This window comes from Chrysemys picta, chromosome 13 (genome assembly GCF_011386835.1).
Source record: "Chrysemys picta bellii isolate R12L10 chromosome 13, ASM1138683v2, whole genome shotgun sequence".
In the NCBI taxonomy this organism is placed as follows: Eukaryota; Metazoa; Chordata; order Testudines; family Emydidae; genus Chrysemys; species Chrysemys picta.
In genome coordinates this window covers 25505325-25521392 of record NC_088803.1, presented here as the reverse complement: position 1 = coordinate 25521392, position 16068 = coordinate 25505325, and the positions used below count along the sequence as shown (strand labels likewise).

Genomic DNA, 16068 nt, shown 5'->3' with positions numbered 1-16068 from the left:
AGCTACAGAGGCACAGTTCTTTAGCATAAGCTGTAACAGGTCATGCTTTTAGCTCTGGAGGTCCCTAGTACAGTCTGGGTGTGTTGGCCAAGAAGGCAGTGCGAGAGACACAGATAGAGAGACACACACACCCCCACATCCCCACCCACCCACCCCTTTGCCTACAGAGACCCTGCAGAATTAATTTTCAATGACTATACACTACAAAGTTAGTGACTAACCAAACTAAAGATACTCATGCAGGGGCGGCTCTAGGCACCAGCAAAGCAAGCAGGTGCTTGGGGCAGCCCATTTGCAGGGGCAGCAGGGATCCAGCATGGGAGCTGAGAACCAACAGGGGGCCCTAGGAGCCGTAGTTCCTTGGTTAGCTCCCTGCCTATACAGCCAGCCCTGGAGCAGGGTAAGAACTACATTTCCCAGCATTCCCTTGGCCGCTACCAACAGGAAAGGGAGGTGGAGGGAGTGAGGTAGCTGAAACCTCATGCTGCAGCTCGCAGTGAATGGTGAGCTCACTGCTAAAGCGGGGTGGCCCTAGGAACAGGGAACAAGTGTGTCCAAGGAGTAGAAGGCTTTGGCCCAGCTATCCCCTTCTGAAGATATCCCCAGACTGGATTAGGGATACTGCTGTGATCTCACCTTGCAGCCCCCAAAGAAAGAATTGGGTGGACTAAATGGACAGTGCCCCCCTCTATCTGAAGCCTAGCAAGGGAGGTCCGTGGATCCCACTAGAATTTAAAATGAAAAGTAAGGGAGGGGAGGCTCTGGACCTGGGCAGCTTTAGATACAGAACCAGGGCACGTAGGAGGATTTCCACGTCTGAGCCATGGAAGCAGAAAATGATTTTTCCTTTCCAGATTTAGCTAATATTCAGAAAGGGAATCTAGCACCTGCCCTCCAGATTTGAACACCTCAACATTCAGGAGTGCTCAAGCTCAATTCGGGCAGCTGTTACTTCATTTTTCCCAAATCAAATATACTGATCCACTGTAATTTGCTGTAGAAAAAGTAGGATAAAATTGAGCAAGAAATGCTCCCCAGTGGTTATTAGGACTGGAATTGCTATTTTCAACAGCCATTGCCATTTTTTTTTAAGTTTTATTTGTTTAAAAGGAAGACAGTGATATTGCATTGGCAAATTCCCCATAGAAACAAAGAGTGGAACAAAAGAATAATAAAGGCACCTTAACTTTTCCTCATTTATGTAGGACAGTCTTATAATATGCTTCCAGATAGCCTCCAATCACACAAGCTGAAAATTGTTCCACTTTACTAGAGTTCTGTAACCACATGGGAACCAATCCTGTCTGTGTTCTGTGCACATCTAAAATTCCTGCTCAATGACCCGCCCTGGGAGCGAGTTACCAGTGACCCAGGGCTGGGGCGGAAGGAGGGTACAGTTGGCAGGGGAGAGCCCAGGGCTGCGGCGGCAGGGGGTGTGGGTGGAAGGGGAAGAGCCCAGGGCTGGGGTGGCAGGGGGTTTGTGGGTGGGGGGCACTGGTGGAGGGGAAGGGGGGAGCCCAGAGCTGGGGCAGCAGGAGGTGCGGGGGGCGGGAGAGAGCCCAGGGCTGGGGCGGCAGGGGGGTGGGGGGAGGCCCAGAGCTGGGGCGGCAGGGGGATGCGGGGGCTAGCCCAGGGCTGGGGTGGGGGGCAGCCAAACATTTTTTTGCTTGGGGCGGCAAAAAACCTAGAGCCGGCCCTGTACTCATGTCCCTAATTAAGCTGGAACAAACACACAAAAGACTGCTCTGGGAGACGCTCAGGCAGCTGCTGGAGAGAGCAGGTCAGCTTTGAACTATGCTCTGAACTCAGGTTTCCAAAAAAGAAAATGATTTCCAAAGTCAAGGGCCTTCTACTGAAGACCCCACCCAGCAGCCCCCAGATACCCACTTCCAGGAACCGTTAGCCAAAGCACATCAACAGGTGTCAAATAACATATTGGTGGATTAGAAGGGAGACAAGTCTCAGGTAACAGGTTTCAGAGTGGTAGCAGAGTTAGTCTGTATCAGCAAAAAGAACAAGGAGTACTTGTGGCACCTTAGAGACTAACAAATTTATTTGAGCATAAGCTTTCGTGGGCTAAAACACACTTCATCGGATGCATGGAGTGGAAAATACAGTAGGAAGATAACACACACGAAAAGATGGGGGGTTGCCATACCAACTGTAATGAGAGTAATTAATTACTCTCAGGTAGTGGGTGCCAAACTCCATAGGGCTCTTAGCTCCTTCTCAGCACACAGTTTTAGGCGAGGAGGGAGCCAGCAGGCTCTCCAGAGCATGCTTGCAATGTGCTCCCTGCAGCTAACCCAGTTCAGCAAGCCAGCCACCAGATTCTGAGCAGCTGTGACACAGCAGTCACCCCCGGAAGTATGCCACAAGAGGAGTGAAATAGAGGAGGAGTTAAAGGCTGAGGTATCAGTAAAGCAGTATGGGACCACTCCGGTAGATGAGATGTGCCCAGCTGGGAGCAAGAGGTACACAGGAATGGCTGCCACCCCAGGGAGAGGTGGGGGAAAAGCCATCCCTTAGCGAGGGATCAAAGAAGGATCTATTATAAAAAGATGATCCGTAGAAGCCTGGGAGATCTCATTATGGGGGCAGGGACTGGTTTGATTAACTGAGGTTTTTTAATCTGCTGCAGAGTCCTGGAGCTGGAGGAGCCAAGGACCTCTGTTATTTGAAACATGCAGCATCCCAGCCCCAGGTTCGATTGGGAATCAAGTTTAACAGAACTCTTGAATACGGCAAAGGGCAACAGAGGCCAGCCAAGCTGTTAGCTTTCAACACCCATTCTCCCTTCAGCACAGGGCAAGCACAGAACCCTTTCTCCACAGCCATCTTCACTGCAGCATTCTTCAGTCATGGAGGGCTGGCTTCATCTGCACCAACTGACAGGGTGACAAACGCGCTGGTGAGAAGTCTGGAGAGGCCTCCGGGTGTGAGGAAAGGTGGTGTGGGAAGAAGAGCATGGGGACTAATGCCTCACCTAGCACCTGCAGCTCACACCAGGAGAGGGGAAGCCAAGAACCTGCCCCCAAATGAGTCACAGGAATAAATGTCAACATCTCAGTGCACCTGGGCACGTCTTCACTGGCAATGTTGAAGTGCTGCTGCGGCAGCGCTTTAACTTGGCTTGTGTAGTCATGACATAGCGCTGGGAATAGCTTCTACGAGGGGAGTAGCTCCCAGCGCTGGTGCACTGTCTACACTGGCGCTTTACAACGCTGAAACTTGCAGCGGTCGGGGCGGGGGGGGGGGGGTGTTTATTCACACCCCTGAGCGAGAAAGTTGCAGCGCTGTAAAGTGCCAGCATAGACAAGCCCTTAGATGACCTTGTAAGCTACTGTTTGTGTAACCTGCTTGAGCAAAGGTCAAACACATCCCCCACCCCAGTGTTTGCACTCCACAAGCAGCCATGGCTTTTATCAGCAGGGATCAGGTCTGAGGGGGATGTCACCGATAAGCAGGTGTAAGGAGAGAGGGGTTGTTCAGACTGAGTGGGGGAAGGATAAGGAGTAACAAGATGAAGCTGAGCAAAGGAACAGTTTCCTGGAAGGGAGATCTGCCAGGCTGTGGGACAGTCAGTCTCCCAAGGGAGGTGCAGCAGGACCTGAGGCACAGCCATGTTTGGGGGCCCAGACAGACCCCAGCAGGAAGCCAGCATAAGGGTAGAGCAGACAGACTGAGCCTTTAAGAGCATCTCCCCCATCTCCCTTTGGCCAACAGTATGAGGGGGAAGGCACACACCAGCTAGAGCAATAGTTCTCAACCTATTTATCACTGTAGGCCACAAAGTGTTACCTGGGCTGCAGGTTGCGAACCACAGTGCCCCCCACCAAACCCTCCCCACAAACTCCTATGCCCAGCGCTCTCCAGCCAGAGACCACTCCACAGAGAGGGGCCAAGAGCAGAGAGCCAGGCGTGGGGGCAGAGACCCCAACCCCAGACCCCGCCATCTGGGGCCGTGCAGCAGCCGGCAGCCCAGACCCCACCGCAACCCCTGGACCCTGTTGTGTGGGGCTGGGCAGCAGCCGGCAACCCGGACCCTGTGCCCACCGGGTGGAGCCAGGACCCAGAGCCCCCGTGGCCTTTAGCACACAGCTGAGCTGGGCCGCAGCTGTGTGCTAATTGGGCTGCATGCAGCCCGCGGGTTGAGAACTGTTGAGCTAGAGGCAGAGGCCCAGCCAGTGCCAGCTCTGTGGCCTTCTGCCCGCTCCCCCTTCCCCATCCTACATGAGGAAGACCCATATGTGAACTCCTAGGGAGACACCATTAAATAGGTGGCTGGGGACAAGGGAGGGAGGGAATTCAGGAAGGTGTGGAGAAGTAAAGGAGAGCTCCCAGGGGAGGAAGGACCCCTTGGAAGAGGTGTTCTCTAGCTACCAGGGAACAAGGGAGAGGGAAGTCCTGTTTCCAGGTTGTGTGACAAGATTGGATATACACACTGTTTGTGTGGATGGAGTTACAAATCGAACAGGCGAAAATAAATCTTGCCTGAATGCTCTGGGCAGTCACGGAGGCGGTTATTCTGGACAGCTGATAAACAAAGCTAGGGGCGTAAAATGACAAGTTAGCCTCAAAGCCATGAGGTTTAGACACCGCCACTAAATTGAAATCTAGCCCCTCTGCCAACCAGTGGGGTTTTATAATACAGGAAACTACGATTTGTAGCACATTTTTTACTCTCTTGCACTGGGTGACAGCACAAGAAAGTGACCAATTCAGCAGGGAAACAGCCACTCTGACCATATACTCAATGCTGTCAAATGCCCAGCATGAACTAGCTGGGAAAACCGAGACAAACTCCTATAGGGGGGAGAAAACATTTTCTGACTGTGCTGACAGCCTCCCTTTAGCTGACTAGAAGAGCTCCCTAAGGCACAAGAGGGAAAACGTAACCCAGTTATAAATGCAAGAGGGAAGTATGCAGTCTTTGGACAGGAAATGCTGAAAGAGGTCTGAGGTACACAACTGCACAACAGAAAGCTCACATGGGAAGCCAGAAAGCCAGCTCCTGGCCTGCGGCATGACTCAGCAGTGCAGACACAGGAACCTTCAGGAAGGTTTGGTTGGCACCACAGAATTTTTATAATCAAGTCACAATGTGGTAACTGGAAAACCCCCGTAGCCTAGGGACCAAGCCAGTGCCCGGACCTGGGGCTGTACAGGCGGTCATCCCTCTGCTCTCCCAGTAGCCCTTCCCCTGAGCACAGGCACAAGCAGAGGGGAGAAGCTGGAATCAACCGCTCATCTGCTGGAGACCAGGTTGTAGCCCTTGTGGTATACCCCTAACCAGTCTATAATGCTCTGAGGGATAGTTATCCAACTAAGGGGGATCAGAAAGGCTTTTATCAACCCACTATACAGAGCTACAATTTAATAAATTGAAATACCAAATGAAACTGCTTGAGACATGATTTCCCCAGCCAAGATGGACGAGAGACGCAGAAGCAGCCAATGTAACAGTAATGCCAGAGCCTGGGAAAGATTTGTGCCTCTAATGGGCCCACATTCCTAATCATAACCTAAGAAGATGGGCTGAAACATTCAGCTAAAATCCTCTGCAAAATGCATTAATAGGGATCATTTAAGATTATGATGAAATGAACAACCAATAGATAAAGGGAGAAGGTTATTTGCCCTGGCAAGCGCAACAGAGAAACATTGGCCTATTGTTCAGTATTGATGCAGAAAAGACAGACTTTTCTGTGGGTGGAGTGAATCTTAAAAAATGGTCCCACAGAAAATGGGGATTGGCACAAAACATTAAGCCTAGACAGAAGCCCTACAGGTCATGCAAAGAGAAACCAGAAACAGATCAGATTGAACTGGGTGTTTAATACACGCCATGGGAGACAGCCTCTCCATTTGATATAGAAACTCTCTCATGAACTGCACAGAGGAATGAAACTTACTGTAGCGGATTACTGTCTGCTACACTCAAGGACAGGCCTCAAATTAGTTAGGGACAAGATCTAATGGGGAGATTCTCCCCCTTCCTCACCTACTAATGCTGAGGTTCCACATCTCCTGCCTCTCCCCAACCCAATACACACCAGCTACTTAAGCAAACTCCTGAGGTGCTCTGGCTTTCTACAGTGACAAATGAAGGGAGTACTTTTCATTAGGAGTCTTGCCAAAAGGCCTGTTTCTGCCCACCCCCAGCAGTCAGCCTGACATCTTATTTCCTCTTGACAATGAACACAGAGGTTTCCGTTTGGGGGGAGCGGAAGTGGATTTGAACATGACAATTTGTAGGGGAGCCCGGGAGGTTTGGCACAGAAGTAGTTCCTAGAAGTTTTGACTAATTTGGCAACACTTTTACTGTTTGAATGTTAGTGCAAGCAGAGCAGCAGAAAGCACCCCTGCAAAGCTCAGACTGGGCTACACACAGGAATAGCACTGCTTTAACGACACTGGCTCTAAATCCCCTTGTGTGGGCATTCAAACCAACTGAAACTTTCCGCATGGATTTCACTAAGTAGAGTCAGGCATTCTCTACACACAGACTTGCAGCAGTTTAACTAAAAGTCAGTCTAAAGCATCGTGTTAGTTAAACAGGGCAGGTTTGTGTGCACACCTGGCCTCAGAAGTCAGTTTACTTCAATCGGTGCAGTCTCACCGCGCAGATCAGGCCTCGGAGACTACTTCCAAAATGAAGTGGTTGCACAAGAAGCATCTGTGTAGGTGGCGGCCTTGGCACAGCCAGCACATCATTGAGAAATGATCTCCTGAGGCACCCAAGCTTTCAGCCCCCTGGGTTGGGAGGGGACTGGCACTGGCAGCAGGATGTTTTCTGCAAAGGACCCTCAGCTTTGGATATGACTGTCCCCCCGGTCCAGAACACTCCTTACATAGCACCTGGATGAGCTGCAAGGCCCATCAATCCCCTGGAAGTGGGGGTGGTGCGATACTTTATTTTCCTCTGTTTGGTGGTTGGGATGGCTAACTGGTTGGTTGATGATGTGGGCGGGCAGTGACACCGGCTGGGTTGGCTGTTTTAGTCTTGACAGGCATTTGAACAGATCATATCATTTAGATTATGTGCAAACGCCTGGAGCTCTGTATGGTATCTTATCCCTTTGCCTGCTGGCCCTGCTAGCTCAGTGCTGCTCAGGCTGACACTCAACTCGTGACAAGCTTAGGAGAACATGACTGACTGTTTAGGCTCATAACATAGCCCATCGTAGGCTTGTTGGAAGAGGCCTTGGACGATTTAGCCAAAACTCTCCTAAATTTAGCCAGAGGCAGAAACAACAGAGAAGGGGAATGCCACTAGTGAGGTTCAGAGTCAGCAATCTAAGGAGAAGTCCAGCCCAAAGTGCTGGGGTTCCTAGCGAGGAGCTAGTCCTGGCCCACCAACATGGGCTGCTCAGGAATACAGACAAGGCCCCTTTACCCGTGGGTAAGAAACATGAAGAACGTGGGAGCTCTATTATTTGGAGTGGTGTGTGAACCTCCATTTGTTCGATTCTGAGTGGGTGGTGGCTCTATGGAACGCTAAAAGTTAACTTTGTCCTGGTGGGCTCCGGAGGGTTGCAGGAAAGCAGACAGTTAACCCCAACATAGGTGTCAGCTCCTTCAACAGTAGCCCCACCACACTCTTGACCAAGGCTCTGGCTGGCCCCACCTGTGAGCTGCAGGTTGACCAGGTTCAAGCATTGCAGGGCAGACTTTGAATAGGACAGAAGACTGCCTATGAGCTGAGAGACACACAGACCGGGGGCCAGGCTGACAGAGGCAGAAGCAGAAGCTGTACAGGTAGACCCTCTCACCCAGCCCCAATGTTGGGGGGTCCTGGTCAAGTGGGGCCTACTTCCCCTGGCAATGAAAGGCTACGTTTAGCTCAGACATGTCTGCAACTGTCCCGAGTCACTGAGATTTCATACCCGTCACAAGCTCCCAAAGAGACGCCTATTAGCAGCTGTGGTGATACAGATGGTAACCCGGGGGGGTTGTCGCCTGGTCAATCCAGTCCAGAAGTGGGGTGAAGCACAACACTGAACTCACAGAAGGAAAGGAAAAGTGCCTGCAGAGACAGAAAGGGCAAAGGTCCAGCTCACCCTTAACTGTAACAAGTTCAGACCCTCACATGGCATTGCAGCTTCTGTTCACCTGCTGTTGCAGAGGAAGCACAAACTGACCCAGCAAACATTGCTCTGCCTGGGCGCTGCTGCCACTGTTGATGCTGTGCATCAACAAAGTGTGAACCAAACCAGTTGGTGTTGTTTCACTCCCTGTTTCTAATGGTCCTGGTAGCAAGAATCCAGAGTTACCCAACACAGGGCAGGAAAATGGTATGTCCAAGTGTATATGAAGTTATTACAAACAGGATAAGAGACACCAGTATGAACACATTACTCTTACACAGTGCATTTCATCAGTAGATCTCAAAGTGCTTTACAAAGGAGGTCCATATCATTAGGCCCAGTTTACCAATGGGGAAACTGAGGCAGGGGTGAAATGATTTGCCCAAGGTCACCCAGAAGGACAGTAGCAGAGCTGAGACTAGAACTGGATCTCCAGAGTCCCAGTCCAGTGGATTATCCACTAGGCCACACTGCCTCCCACCCCCCAGTGCCCATTCCATTCTGCCCAGCAAGCTAATCGTCTGAAGGAGAAGAACAGAGCTTCACAGCACAAACTTCACAATGTATCTGAAAACTAAGTGCAATTCTAACGGGACTTCTGGTGTCCCTGCTGCTGGCCGCAAACACCTTGCTGGACGAGTTATCTGTGGATATTGTTAAATGACGAAAGCACATTTGATTTTTAAAATTTCAGCCTCTACTCTGCTATCAGATCTGCACAGATTCACGCCCAAACCCAAGCAGAACCCCATGGGATTAACCTAGGTAAGGATTTTTTTTTTAAATGTCTTTGTCATGTCCCTTTAAGCCTAAAAGGATTTCTATCACGTGCAAAGGTCCTTGGCACTGCCTTTACGAGTAACACTTTACTAATGTTAAAATGCAACCTACAGTCATAAGCAGCAAACAGAACCTGTCCACGCACAGAAAACCAATCAGGCAGCTCCCCTCCCCCACCCCACCCCACCCCCCGTCGCAGAGTCAGCTCTGCATTAATATGATGCCTTTTGGCCATTCAGTCTAATTAAAGCAAGGCAGGAAATTCTGGGCCATTTACATTACTTACAGCCTTTCAGAACTTGAGAAACTGCCAGGAGCTTTTAAGAAAATTACACTTGTTCTTTCCAGTTCAAACACTGCTCACTGCTCTGCACTCCGTGCTGCTCCGACAGCCCAGAATTCACCCCGCTTGAGATGGACGCTGCTCCAGAATGCATAGATTTGTCTAGTGAATATCTAGATTGGCGGGATTATTTCATCTTGTTTGTGGAGCTATGCAATAAAATTCACTACAAGTATCAGATTTCGCTGGACGGTAGACTCTGCCTGGACACCATTGATGAAGTCACCACAGAAATTCTCTCCCCAGTGGATGGGGCTCAATTACTAACTACACATTCACTCAACGCACACCTCTGTAGCTAGCAGCCAGCACACAAGCATTAGTGAAGCAGAGCAGAGAAGTGTTTGGCATGGCCTTCGTTTCACACGGGAGAGTAGGGAGGCTCAGTTAATCCTACCTTCTCTAAGGCCCCATTAACGCCCCTTACAGAAATGCTTCCAGTTACACCTTTGTATTTCACCAAGCAAAAAACAGAGTTTCAGGTGAAGAACGTTTAAATCAAATACAAACACTTGCAAACTGTTGGGTCGTCATATAAAGAGTTATTCAGCATTGACAGCTATATAAATATAAGCCGGGGGAAGTTTCTGTCTCCCCCATCCATAACTTTGGGTTACACGACTCTGCTAGGCTAACTACAGTAGTAACTACACCCGGCCTAGAGAATGTATGTTGTGCCTATTGGTTGATACCCAGCAAGCGCCGTTTAGAGAAAACACCTTAATGCTAAGCCTTTTTTAAACAATGTATTTCATTCCCAAAAGCTTGTTTTCAGGCAGGACTACAATTGTGATGCTTTCTCAGGGCCGTCCAGAACTATAGGTGACCTTGTTACCTTTCTCCCTTAGCAAAACAGATTTGTTGGTGTTAAACTGATGACAGCTCCCTGTAACTAGAGCCCTGCATGGATACAAAATTTGTACCTGCATCCAATCCACAAACATGGTCCGCGGATATATGCAGATTTGCAGCACTCTAGCTGTAACCCCAGTTTGTCAGCCAGCCAGCCAAACTCCCTAGGATCCTGCCAGCCCTCCTAGCCTCGCAGGAGACCCTGGATACACCCTAATCCCCAAACCCTTTGGAAGAGCACTCCTCCGCATTATGCAGCTCATCACTGGACACTCACAGACATTTAGGGTGACCAGATGTCCCGATTTTATAAGAACAGTCCCGATTTTTGGGTCTTTTTCTTATATAGGCTCCTATTACCCCCCACCCCCGTCCCGATTTTTCACACTTGCTGTCTGGTCATCCTACAGACATTACCTCCACTGTCTCCCATGTGTTGATTTCACAATGTTTAATTTACATTAAAGGCAGGGAGATAACTACCTTCCCTCCTGTCTGGAAGAAAACCTGTTTCTCCCTTTGTTTGGTTACAAATGTTAAAGTATATCAGTAACTATTCATAATTGTTCATTTAGCGTTAATATACACGTTTTCACAATGATATTAATTACCAGTGTGATACCAGCTTTCATTTGATACCTTACAAGACACTTGTAATGTAAGAAAAATGCTCCTTGGATTAGTCAAACTGCGGTGATTAAGACTTTTGAATTAGGCTTGTTATGAATGGACAAGCAAAGGAATAGTAACAGTAATGTTTAATTGATTTAAGGATATTTACTTTGTATATTTGACATGCGATGCTGACCATTTGTGTTTTAACAGTTTATAAAGCTTTAACCTTTTGAACCCCCAATGCGTACTGTCCTTGAATAATTGTCTGACCCCACAGTGAAAATTTAAAATAGATAAAAATCTTAAAAATGCTTAAAAATAAACCTGGATATTATCCACCACAATTATAAAACCTGTTAGAAGTTAATCAAGACGTCAAGCTCTATTACGTAAACAAATGACAAGTGTTGAGAGTCTCCTAGAGAGGATTTTATTTCTGTTCTCTTCATGCTTTGGAGCCATTTACCTGCAGGATTTAAAAACCTTTTGCCCAGAACACACAGGAAGCTTCCCCAGGCAAGTGCCAACCCTTTAAAATAAAAGCTTAGATTCTGTACAAAAGTTTCTGGCCTTTATGGTTACAAAGATAACCCTTCAAACATGAACCAAGGTTAAACCAATGTAATGTTCAGTCTGCAGACAGACTGCTCCAGTGCCACTGCTGCTGCCCAGAGCTTCCACAAGCTGCACAAGTGAAAACTAGTCAGTCTTGTTAGTTTAACAATGCTGCTTTTCAGATCCTGATAGACAGCCCTGAAGTTGACATGCATCAGGTCAGTTTCAGCACCTGCACAGAAACCAGGAGGTTGGAGGAAAGAAGGGGGGCAGGGTGTTGTTAAGGACAGAGGAAGAGAACTTGATGTTTATCAAACACTAACAAAATAACATAAGAGAAGGAGTCCCCAGAGCAGGGTCCAGGGACAGCGCCCTCGGAGGAATCCCAGCACGCTTCCCTTTCTCAACAGGCAGAGGGGTCAGGAGATGCCGTCTCACCGATGCACTGTCCCGGATTGGTGAGGTGCCCATACCTCTGTGGTTAATAGGTTTAGTCCTCTGGCTATTGCATGTCTGGTAAAGTTTCCAAGATCTGTGGGGTACCTGAATGGGGGAGGCTGGAAAGGTCTGGTGTTAGAACAGAAATAAAGTAGTCAGAAAGATTTAGGGGAAAACAAAGGAAAAATATGCAACAAAAGGTAGGAAAAAGGAAAAAAGCAGAGGGTGAAGACAGCTCAGGAAGAGACGTATTGTATTCTGTGAAAGGCAAAAACCTGGGGAGCGGAAAGAAGGAAAGAAAAGAAGAGAAGGTCTGACAACTCCAAGGGATGTAGTAACGCGGGTTAGTGGAGCAGGATTCAGATATACTACTAGATGGATTTGCCTAACATTTTGGGCATTTCACCAGCTCCGTAATGAGTCAAATACTATTCCGTAAGTAGATTAGCATAGTATTGGTGAAATTAGCCTATGGAATTTTATTTTCTGCTATTTGACCAGCCCTGGTAGTTAAGTTATAGTCAGGAAACCATCCCCTACACAGAACTGACAATATGCTACACACAGACGCAGCAAGCAGCAAGAACTGTTAAAATGTCAGGAACACAGTGGCTCAAGCAATTTTTTGCCCAGAGTAGCAGGCTTATTCCTAGGACTAGGAGGGGTAATGTGCATTTTTCAAGCCCTGTTCATCAATGACTGTGTTGACTATCTGCTCCTGGATTAAAGTCTTTGTATACAAACACAGATGACTTGCACAAGATTGAGATGTTAATATATATTCCGAAAGCCTTCTGTTGGATGCTTTCACTCTCTTTGCAAGCTCCAGACCCTCCCCATACTCACCTCTCTACTTCCCCAGGTCCATTTCCCCCATGCGTCGTTTGTCCATGCCCAGCAAAGGATGAGGGTCATTAGAACAGCTTTATATTTTGCATAACTGGGCTTTTGGGACAGCCCCAGCAAGAAATTGATGTGTATTATAATATGGAACCATTTTCATTCTGCTGGTGCTAGGAAAATGCTACTGACATAACTGCCACCAGCAATTACAAGATTCTCCCATCGAGAAATCCAAAACACGGGAAGGGAAGCATTTGGAGGAAGCTAAGCAAAAGTCCTGATGTATCCATTACTCTGTGTCACTGAAGATTTACTGAAGATATTTTCTTTTCCTCCAATACACAACAGAAACCTGTTGCTCTAAAATGCACTGCTCATTTTGCAGGTGTATCTATGACATTAGCAAGTATTTAAGTGGATTACAATGCAGTAGCTATGGTGGTACATACGCCATTCCTATCTTAGTATCTTACTGGTGGCTCTCTTGTCCGCCCAGAATAATTTCATCTCAGAGATCTGTATCTGTTTTCTCTCCAAGGTTAATTTCATAATGAGGACAAATAGTAATTTAGACGAGCTTTCAGCCAGTCATAGAAACTGAATTTAATCACTTAAAGCCTGGCACAAATCCATGCAGACAGAAGACGAGAGATTCATGTCTATTTATCTTGCCACGGAAAAACACCATGGTAGCAAGAGAAAAAGTTACCCACATCTGCATGTGCCTTCAAGGTGCAGATTGGCTCATTCTGTAGCTCAAACCATACTTGATATTTTCTTCTTTTGAACGTTCACTCAACTTTTAAAAGAATCTTCCATGAACAATTTCACTACAGCCAACCAGCAAAGTTACAGGTGGAAGCAACAGTGAGTTGTGTACAGAAACAACAGGTATACAAACTACCACCTCCGAAAGGAGAGTCATGCGGAGAGCAGGAATTCTTTCATGAGGGTTTCCAGTTCTCAAACAAGTTAGATGTATTTGGCTTGCCCTCTGGCCAGGGTTCTCCTCACTTGGTGCTCTAAGAAAGGTGGCATCAAAGGTAGAAGTTATTCTAAGCAATTTAGTTGTAATGTCTGCTTTCCCTGAACTACTAGCTGCACCACCAACACACTCGGAAGCTGAGCCCAGTCCTGCCCTCCCCAGTGACTGGGTACACCAGTATAGCCATCAATGGACACTCTGGCTGTTACAATACTCTAAGCCCAAAAAAAACAGAACTAGGTCGCCCACCGATATGTGCTTATTCCTAGTGAGAACACAGACTTCTACAGACTGATTGTTTCTGCAGTTTCCACAGGAATTCTGCATCCCTGGCTTTCCATCTGCTCTGCCCAGGGGGTCTGTAACTTGGGGATTGAGCTTGTTGGTGGGTGGGCCAGGAATCTCATTCACCCTCTATCTTTCCACTTCTGCTGTCCCTACCCAAAGAAGAAAGTTAAAAACTCCCAGAAAGAAAAAGTACTTCTCCATTACCCTCTTATTAAATTAGCTGATTTGACAAACTGACATTTTCCTCTGTATCTTAGAATCATAGAATATCAGGGTTGGAAGGGACCTCAGAGGTCATCTAGTCCACCCCCCTGCTCAAAGCAGGACCAATCCCCAGATAGATTTTTGCCCCAAATCCCTAAATGGCCCCCTCAAGGATTGAACTCACAACCCTGGGTTTAGCAGACCAATGCTCAAACCACTGAGCTATCCCTCCTCCCCTCCTAGTCCAGGATAGACCATAACACTGTTGTCAAAACCAAACGGCTCTGTTGCTACAAGTTGCTCCTCTTCTCTTCTTTGCTACCACATTCTTCCACTCCCCTGTATATCCATCCCACATGTGGTCTAAACCTACCACAGCTCCCCTGACCATGTCTCTCTTCAAGCTCTATATGCAGTTGGTCTGCAAGTGATTTCTCTCAGCAACATTAGCTGTTGTCAGAGTTCCTCCACATTCTCTTCCAAAATGGAAAACAGGTTGCACTGTTTGCACCTGCAGTTCTGTCTTCCTGCAGAAACAGCAGCAGTGGCACTGAAATGGCTACGAATGGAACCAAAGTAGCTCGCAGACAAGCTACAGTATCCCAGGAGATGCTTCTTTTAGTAATGACCTCTTCAGTTTCAAGAACCTATCTGGATTTAAACACGCACAGCCTTCCCATTCTTTATAGGTATACTGATACGCTTACCCATAATTAGTAGAATGTTTCTCAACAAGTGGTCTCACTGAATTCAGTGAGACTATTTCTGGAGATAGGTACTAAACGTGAGGATCTCACAATCTGGCCCCATGTTCCCTGGGACCTGGCTGTAAGAAGTGACTCAGCTATTCCACCTCATTTCAAATCTCTCTCTCACACATACACACATGCTCTCCCAAACCAGAGTCAGCTCCCAAGCAAAACTTACTACACAGATGGAATAAGCAAAGGTTTAACTCCTTAAGCAAAGCCAAGTCCTTACCAAACAAAGCACCGGGGTTTGGTTGAGTTGCAAAGGTACAAACCGACTTGTTTTGTAAACTCCAGAATATTTCCACTGTTTGCTGCCTCACTCAGTTGCTATCGTGACACGCCTTATGAACAAGAAGGCTAACTGGTACCAGTTATAGTAGGGGTTTTGAGGATACCTGTCTACCGAAAACCAAAGCCACTAAAATATTTCCCCAATGGGCCAATTATAACAGCACAGAAATTTTAAGTCTGGGAGGGTTTAACTAAAGCAAGAAAACAGGCCCGCCATGCGCCTTTAGACGGGGACTGTGTTATTTCATAGATTCCAAGGCCAGAAGGGACCACTGTGATCATCTAGTCTGCACGGTATAACACAGGCCAGAGAGCTGCCCCTAAATAATTCCTAGAGCAGCTCTTTTAGAAAAACATCCCATCTTTATTTAAAATTTGCCAACAATGGAGAATCCACCACAACCCTGGGTAAATTGTTCCACTGGTTAATTACTCTCACGGTTACATTTACACCCTATTTGCACAGCTGAGTTAAGTAATACCTGTCCTCCTGCATACGACAGATGTGGATGTAACAGCAAGTACAGATATTTACTTCAGCAACTTCAAGGATGCTATACCTCTGTGCATCTGCATTTAAGTTCACTTCAGTGCCTCATACAAGAAAATGTGCTAGGGAAGTGTTCCAGAACAGGATCTGGCGGATTATGCACATCCCAGTTTTTCAGACCCTTGGTGTTGACAATTACCAGGGTCTCCAGAAGTGGTTGCCAGGTTGACTGCACTCCAAAGCCACTCATGCACCAAAACGCCCTCGCAAATACAAAACATCAACAGTAAGTGAACCATCAGCAAGCTAATCATTCACACTCAGCCCTCCTTTCACAATTACTGCTCAGTGGAAGGGGAAGCTTCTGGCATTTTTTAAAGTGACAAATCTGAGGAACTGTCCAAGATCCAGGTGTCAGTAGAGGAGGTTTTGGAACAAACTAATAAATTAAACAGTAATAAGTCACCTGGACCAAACGGTATTCACCCAAGAGTTCTGAAGGAACTACTAACTGGTATGTAACCTATCGTTTCAATCAGCCT

General features: G+C 47.4%; 1 protein-coding gene across 10 annotated transcripts in view; it reads right to left on the bottom strand.

Annotated features, from left to right (window-relative positions):
- Positions 1 to 16068, bottom strand: part of ACSS2 (acyl-CoA synthetase short chain family member 2) — a 64792-nt gene that overhangs the window by 31199 nt on the left and 17525 nt on the right. The window contains exon 1 of one of the 10 annotated variants that reach the window (XM_008168144.4): positions 7890 to 7918. The exons of the other annotated variants lie outside the window; for them this stretch is intronic. The gene's annotated coding sequence lies outside the window, so the exon portion shown is untranslated. Of the gene's footprint in view, positions 1 to 7889; positions 7919 to 16068 lie in introns of those variants that run through there. 10 annotated transcript variants of the gene reach the window in all.